The sequence below is a fragment of the Hermetia illucens genome, chromosome 2, assembly GCF_905115235.1.
Source record: "Hermetia illucens chromosome 2, iHerIll2.2.curated.20191125, whole genome shotgun sequence".
NCBI classification, from domain to species: Eukaryota; Metazoa; Arthropoda; class Insecta; order Diptera; family Stratiomyidae; genus Hermetia; species Hermetia illucens.
In genome coordinates this window covers 139,315,687-139,324,286 of record NC_051850.1, presented here as the reverse complement: position 1 = coordinate 139,324,286, position 8,600 = coordinate 139,315,687, and the positions used below count along the sequence as shown (strand labels likewise).

Here is an 8,600-nt window from a genome sequence, read left to right as displayed (position 1 = left end):
ATCTCAGAAAATCCTCAGTCTGAGATACAAGATCGAGATTTGGACTTGGTCTGCTGGAATTGTCGGCAGATTGGACATTTGTTTGAAGACTGGTGGGAGGATCCCAAAGTCTTTTGTTTCGGTTGCGGGCGCCCGAACACTCGTAAGCCCGTATGTCCGAATTGTCGAGTTCCAGAGCCCAGCCCCAGTCATCAGGGCGCTCCTGCATTGGACGCACGTGACTGCGCAGGCGTTGCGACAACGTCTTCCACAGTAACTCCGAAAGTTACCGGTCCGACAAAATAGATATGACCTACCCGGATTTGACCCCACCACCAATTATTTCAAGAAAACCGATGCTTTCGGTTCTGAGGCCGTTGCACGTAAGACTGCAACAATATCAAGCGGCCAGAGAACGGATCTTCGGAGTAGCAGAGATGACGACGAAAAAACCTAAGCGCTCAACTCTTCGCTTACGCCACTATTGGATGCGAATAATGCGCAACCGTCGTCTTTACTACTCTGCCATTCTCACGAGTCGGCCCAATAATGATATTCGCCCGTATGCGGATGTCACAGTCTTGGGTGAGCGTGTTTCAGGACTGATTGATACCGGAGCCACTGTAAGTTGCTTAGCTTCGGATTTCGCCCGGAAAATCATTAACGACGGTCGGTACAAGTGGGAGAGATTACGCATCGATCTCAGGACAGCTGACGGGACTAGCCACTCGACAGTAGGCAGAGTGTCAGCTGACATCACGTTTCGTGATCGGACGGAATCGATGTCGTTCCTCCTTATCCCGTCGTTAACGCAAAATCTTTAGCTTGGAGCTGATTTTGTGCGCAAGTTCGATCTCGCACAGGACTTATTTGTACCTTCCGTTTGTTCTATCGAAAATGTTGAGAACGTCAATCAACACCAGTTGACGACACACCAGCGAGCAAGGCTCGAGGCTGTCATTGGCAGTTTTCCATCTTTCGAGTCGGAGGGCTTAGGACGTACAAGTCTTACGACACACGTCATCGATGTCGGCGGTAACAAACCGATTAAACAGAGACACTTCTCAGTCTCTCCCGCCATCGAAAAGCCCCTCTACGAAGAGATTGATAGGATGCTGGCTTTGGGAGTCATCGAAGAATCGCAAAGCGCCTGGTCTTCGCCAGTTACCCTTGTGGTGAAACCTGGTAAAGTGCGACTTTGCCTTGATGCACGTAAAGTGAATAGTGTAACAGTGAAGGACGCTTATCCTTTACCTCTCATCGAGGGGATTTTCAGTCGTCTCCCGAAGGCTAGATTCATTACGAGTCTAGATCTGAAGGATGCGTTCTGGCAAATTCCTCTGGATGAGGCGTCCAAGGATAAGACTGCCTTCACCGTCCCAGGTCGGCCACTTTATCAGTTTGTGACCATGCCGTTTGGGCTCTGCAATGCACCTCAAACCATGCAGCGACTGATGGATAAGGTCATCCCTGCTCACTTACGTCATCAAGTCTTTGTATATTTAGATGACTTGCTGCTTATTACAGAGACCTTCGACCAGCACCTGCTGCTCTTAAGCGAAGTGGCTCTCTGTATGAGACGCGCTGGCTTGACGTTGAGCATCCGGAAGAGCAAGTTTGTCATGAAGGAAGTTCGATACTTGGGGCACATCATCGGTAACGGGACGATTTGTACCGATCCCGACAAGGTACACGCCATCAAAGATTTTCCGCGGCCGAAAACCGTCAGGCAACTGCGGCGGTTTCTTGGGATGTGTGGGTGGTATCAGCGATTTGTGCCAAATTACGCTTCGCTGACTGCACCGTTGACAGACATGCTTCAGAAGAAGCGGCAGTTTTGCTGGTCTGAGGAAGCTATCTCGGCCTTCGACGCTCTGAAAACGAGTCTCTCCTCGGCTCCAGTTCTGCACAGCCCCGACTTCTCCAAGCCTTTCGCCATACATTGTGACGCAAGTCAACATGGTATAGGAGCGGTGCTGATGCAGAAGACAGAGGAGGGACATGAAGTTCCTATAGCGTATATGTCGAAGAAGCTTACACAGCCTCAGCGAAACTACACTGTCACTGAGCAGGAATGTCTGGCAGCGGTGGAGGCAGTGCGCAAATTCCGAGCGTATGTCGAAGGCACAACGTTCGAAGTGGTAACTGACCACGCTTCGCTCAAATGGCTGATGAACCAGTCCGACCTTCACGGCAGACTGGCCAGATGGGCATTGAAGCTTCAAGGATTCTCGTTCATCATTAAACACAGAAAGGGATCACAACATCTGGTCCCGGATTCTCTATGTCGAATGTATTCACCAGCGGAGGTGGATGCTTTGGAGAGAAGTGGGAACAACGCAGACGTGGATTTTAATTCACCACATTTTCGGTCTGCGAACTATTTGTAATTAATAGAGCGTATTAGGGAGAATTCCAACAAACTCCCTGATCTGCAGGTATGCGATGGATTGGTATACAAACGAACCAATCATGCTTCAGGAGATGAGATGCAGGAACAACAGGCTTGGAAGCTTTGGATTCCGGAGGAGCTGACGATGGAGGTGATCACCCGTGCCCATGATCATCCTTTGAGTGCACATGGGGGGGTTGGTAAAACCTTGGGTAGACTGCGGTTGTGGTTTTATTGGCCTAAAATGGTTTCACAGGTCAAGGACTATATCCGCAATTGTGAAACGTGCAAGACGTCAAAAGCTCCCAACCAAACGCTCCAACCTCTAATGGGAAAAGCGCTCATCTCCGATCGGGTATTTCAACGTTTGTATATCGATTTGATCGGCCCATACCCCAGATCTCGCGACGGAAATATCGGAGCAATAGTCGTTCTCGATTCTCTCTCAAAGTTTTCATTTGTGGAGCCGATTAAACGGTTTACCGCAAACGTGCTGACCGAATACTTGGAGAAGAGAATCTTTCATGTGTTTGGAATCCCTGAGTCGATCACATCTGATAATGGGGTACAGTTCAAATCCGTGGCTTTCAACGATCTTCTGAACCAGTATGGCATTCAACACATTTACACCGCTTTATACTCCCCGCAGGCAAACGCCTCGGAGCGAGTAAATCGCTCACTGTTGGCTGCTATACGCGCTTATATCGGTCCTGATCAAAGAGATTGGGATAACAAGTTGTCATCCATCAACTGTGCCTTGCGTTCAGCGAAACACGTCTCGATAGGGACATCACCCTATCACGTCGTTTTTGGGCAAAGCATGGTCACCCATGGGAGTACCTACGCCCTTTTACGACGCCTGAACGCCTTGCCTGATGCGACCTTGGAGATCTGTTCTCAGGATAAACTTGCTATTCTGAGAGCAGAGGTTCAAGGGCGAATCCTCCAGGCAAGAGAGACACAGGAAAGGGGTTACAACTTGCGATCCCAAGCTCGTGAATTTCAGGTCGGAGATATCGTGTATAAGCGGCTCTTCAACTTAATCAGTGCAGCAAAACGATATAATGCCAAGTTGGATCAGAAGTTCGTGAAGGCGAAGGTCATCGGTCGAGTCGGAACGGTTCAATACGAGCTGGAGGACATGGAGGGTCGTAATCTGGGCATCGCTCACGCGAAGGACCTCAAGGCCTAATGTGGGTTTGGATCTCGGTCTACCTTTCCTCGTAAGCGCCAACACTCAGCCGCTATCAGCAGTGAGGCCCTCACTGGTCTTCAGCTTTCTTTCCTCGAGCGGGTCTCGAAAACCCAGCTGCCCTGTAGTGACCGCGGCTGCGCGACGGGAGCGGAATTTCATTCGGCTCTTTCTTAATTAATTTGCTTAAACAATGCATTTAATAGTGTGCAATTGCCTTAATGTTCGCCGCAGATTACACATTATTCAATGCATTCGAGCGAATTGATCTTGACAGGAGGCGAATGATTTGCCGCATCTGCAGGCGCATGCGCATGTTGCCGCAACATTGCGAGTGAGAAAGGCTATGTAGCGGGAATAGAAGCGGTGCACGAACAAAGCACAGCGAGAATGTTGCTGGGTGGAACAGTTTTTGGGCTAGAGAATTGAGGAGGAGGAACGGAATTTATTTTTGATAAAAGTGGAGATTGGTTTTGGAGGTTGAGTGGAAGAGAGAGGAAAAAGAAGCAGCGAGTTTTTGGGCTAGAGAATCGAGGAGGAGGAACGGGATTGAATTTGGATGAAAAAAGGGAGATTTAAAGAAAGAGGAGAGAAAGTCTGGGAGAAGAGAAGAAGATCCGGAGGTGTGAAGATTTTTCGCGAGGAAAGGAAAAGAATTGAATCCGAAGAAAACGAAAACGATATCGTGCTAAGCCCTAACGCAAGGGCATTGTAAACAAAGATTCCGTGGATAAGTTCAAATCGTTAAAAATTGTTCAATCGTTGGCAAGTGTTAATTGCATAGTGATTTAGGGCAAAGAGGAGAAAAACAATTAAAAAGACAGATAATTGAAGTGTCGGATGATTAAATTAATATTTAGCTGCCGAAGTAAAGTATCGGAATTCCCGCGCTGTGTATAAACAAAAAAAAAAGAAAAAAAAAGAAGAAAAACACATAAAACGTGAATTACGAAATATTAGAGAGGAAGTGAATTAACGCTAGTTTCTTTCTAAGGACTATATATTGTGTTCTCATTAATATTTTGAATTTTATAAAAAAAATATAGATACTATTATAGAAGCATCAATCCGAGCTCGGAGTGACATCAGAGTAAGTTATTCGTTTATTTTCTTTTCTTCTTCTATTTCTTTTTATAATTTTTATTTCATGATTTTTATTTTATTGGATTCTTTTCTTTTAAGTGTTACATTTTAGTTATTTTTATTTCAATTTTTGTCTTACTATGTTTTGAAGTTGAACAAGTAAATAATGATGGAATAATCTGAAGTAGTTTGAGGACTTCCTCCCCTTAGTTCCTCCTTACTCCCGCGGAATTCCTATAGGAAGGGACATCCTCTAATTGAATAACTGGCCGGAGGATGTCGAGGAAGGGCGGGAACCTCACAGGCCGCGCCTCGTACAAGATCTGAGGCGGAAGAGACGGCAATCGAGACGGTGATCCGTCGTGGATCTTCCCCTCCTTGATCGCGGCACTCGGGTCCGGAGACTTACGGCTCCACGCGCGCGGTCGAGCCGGTTTTTTTTTTTTTTTATTTTCCAATTTAGCTCGCGTTCTGGTTTTCATTCGATAGGCCGTCGCGAAATCCTTCTTAAAATCGAAGTTAAAATCCGGTGCGGACCCACGCATCGGAAAAGGCACGTTGTTTTAAGTAATGAAGCGTGAGGGATCAAAGCGCTCAAAGGACCCCCCCACATTCCCGAGCCTGGCTAGCACAGAGGCGTGCAAGAACGTGTCGACCGAGCACTTTGATAGAGCTTCAATCTTTGTGGGCGGACCTTCACGGTCAAATTTTGCCAATTTGTTTAGCTTTTTGGGATAGCTCTGCCCTCTAGGTCGTTATCGGCCACTCAGGATGATCGATTTGATCTCCTATTCCACATTTAACATTACATACGGCCAACTGAATAATCGACAGTCCATTATCATTCCTATACTTATGTAAACTATGGGAACCGACGTATCGCCTGAATACGGGCTTCATCCCTACTTGACTGTTAAAATCTCTAAGAGCGATTTTGATATCCTACTTGGGGCAGGTTTCGAGGTTCCGTTCAACTGCCTTGTAGAAGGTATCCTTCTCCGATTCTGCAGTCTCCTCTGTAGAGGCATGTAGAAAGCCTCATTAACGAGGCTTATATTTCTGAATTTGCCTTGCAAATACAAAGCGCATAGCCTTTCGCTTATGTTTTCAAAGACTAAGAAACCTACTCCGGGCAAATGGTTAACTGGATGGCTACTATAATATATGATGTAGTGGCTCTTCTCCGGGAAACCGGTCCCTGTCCATCACATCTTTCGCAATGCTGTTACATCACCCTTATATTGGGTCATTCGGTCTGTACAAGAAGTGCACGTTCCATGAAAAAATACGCAAATCGTTAATCCGTTTTCGTTCCCGGTTTGTCGTTGTAGACTCCATCCTGTCCGAGGCTCCATTCGTGGCTTTGTAACGTCGATTTTTCGTGTTGGGTTTTCAGCCCTACCCGACCCCTAGAGGAACAGTAGGTACAATTTGTCGCATTTTTAGGCGCGGGAGACTAGCCTTCATCCTTCTGCGTCTGCAGTTTTTCATTAAGAAAGAACTCCCAGCGATCACCACGTGGAAATGCAGATAGGGTTTGGTAGTAGAGTTGTTGGTGTTGGTTCAGCTGGCGTTTCCCAGGTTTTTTGCTCCATCCACGTTTCGTCCCTACTAACTTTTAACCGCAATTTTTTTATGTTAATGAGCAATAAAATGTTCCAGATATAACCGCTTAAATGACCCACTCACTGCAAACTATTGAGCCAATAGGTGACCAAAAACACTTTGTAGGATTCCAATATGAACGCAACTAAGATTCCGTAGTTTTTCTTGCTAAGAAACCAAGTATGTGAAGGCTTTGGGCCTATGGTGAAACGTTTCGAGCGGAACAGATTTTATAAGCTAAAATAAGCCTTGTTAGCTGCCACTGTTTGGAGGAGTTTTCATGCTGCGAATGCTTCTCAATTCAACACGACTCCCCAACTTCATGGTACCTCATAGTGTTACCTATTGGCAATTTCAGTGTTAGGATTTCTCCAACAGGAATACGAAAACGACCATACATATATATATGCTAAAATGATGCTAACCGATTGTGAAAGTGATGGGGAAGAAGTACCCGTGTCTTATTTACGTTCCTCAAGACGAACAACATGCAAACCTGATTCTCCGATTAAATTCAGAGTAGAACGACCAAAGATGTTAAGATAAGCCGGTTTTTTTTATTTATTCATTAAGAAATCTTGATTCCTTCCACATATTTTTTAACGGAAAAACCCACTGAGTTTATGTAAATTATTTTTCTTCCATATAGAACCACTAGATCTTCTCCTGTTTCTCTACGCCACGCTTTAAGAAAACTTTGTTCAAACTTTTTCCGAAAATAAAAAAAAAATCAATTCTCCGCTGGAAGAACCTCATTGGTTTTGTTTGGAATGCAGTTTTCGAAGGACGCCTAACTAATTGAGAGCAGCTCTACTTAGATGCCTACTGAGACGTTGGACGCCTTTAATATCCTTTCCGTATTGAGAGCTTTACGGTGTTTTTTATGTTATATATCTGTGTAGATATCATCTGTATAGTCGAAATTTGAAAATTTGGTTATTCTTCAGCTTTTGAGAACATTACCCTTCTGTGAGGCTTATACAATCCTCCATTTTTTTTTAATTCATGGAGGTGTCATAGAAGAAGGTAGGCTTCTGTCTTCTCTTTAAAATAGAGATATATAGCTAATCAACAGAAACCGCAGAAGTTGCATGGTCTTGTTTAGGTTGAGTAACGTTCTGGAGGTTTCCTTTTCTCAAGCGGCAAGATTCGGGCAACATTTTTCCGAGCGCCATATTAGATCATTCATTTAGCACATTTAAAAGTGAATCCCTCAAAAGTGAGGGTATGTATTTGTGCATTCATTTTGTCTTCCTGTTATATGAATGGTTGGGCTACTACAGATAAGAAATAATACTCTTACTAATTCAAAATGTTCGCTCCCTGTTTCTGCTTCTTACAAACAGCGCCCAATGTGGGACAACACCAATATACGTCAAGTTCGAGACATGCGATTTTAGTTAATTAAGTTGAAATACCAAGGATCGACTCGTCTTCCCAAGGAAACTAATACATAAATTCAGGCAGTCCTAAACATTTTCTAATTTTTCAAATTAATTTTTTTTTAATTGAAGTACGTAATACTCGAATGATATATAGGGTGAACAGTTCTCGATGGTAAAAATTTCAATCGTGGATAGTACCACTTGTTTCAGAAAAATTATTGCAGTGCATGGAACATGGGCACTCTATCTTTTACCGTTATAGAATTATAGCATTTTTCGTGAATAGTGTCAGAAAGCTTTACCTCGCCAGCAAAATCACGATTTTCCACTACCTCCAACCAGTTAGAATCGACCGTGTGATAACCCAACCACCTGGAATTTAAATCGCACTTTGCCTCTCACTCTACATAGCGACTACAGCGCCTGCAACACATCATCGTTATTGTGAATTGACATAGGCATATAGTGAATTTAAATTTCAAGACCGCAATTAAGTTAACATCAGCTGATAGGAAAGTGTACAAACTCGAGAAACCTCTGTTTACAATTGCAATCCACGCAATACATTCGCCATAAAAATTGTTTTTTATTTGCAAATGGCCAATTAACTGAAGTCGGATGGAAACTTGTGGTAAAGATTTTACACATGAGATCGAAGAGTCCAAAAAAGCTGGAGATGCCGGGGATCGAACCCGGGGCCTTTCACATGCAAAGCGAACGCTCTACCACTGAGCTACATCCCCTTCGAAGTGCGCCTCTCATAAACAGTATATAATACTTTTCCGAATCTACTCCTGGAATAAATACAGTTAACATAATGTGAAAACAAAAGAAAGTTACCTCCCAAAGAGTGCATTATTTTCATGGTGCATTATTTGCAATAACTTAATTTATAAAACCCGAAATGGAATCAATCTAATCAAATAATTATAAAGAACTTCTTTTGACAATCAAGGCGAAGAAG

General features: G+C 44.1%; 1 non-coding gene across 1 annotated transcript; it reads right to left on the bottom strand.

Annotated features, from left to right (window-relative positions):
* Positions 1–8,307: 8,307 nt before the first annotated feature.
* Positions 8,308–8,379, bottom strand: Trnaa-ugc. The gene has a single exon. It is a non-coding gene; the product is annotated as a tRNA-Ala (tRNA).
* Positions 8,380–8,600: the final 221 nt, after the last annotated feature.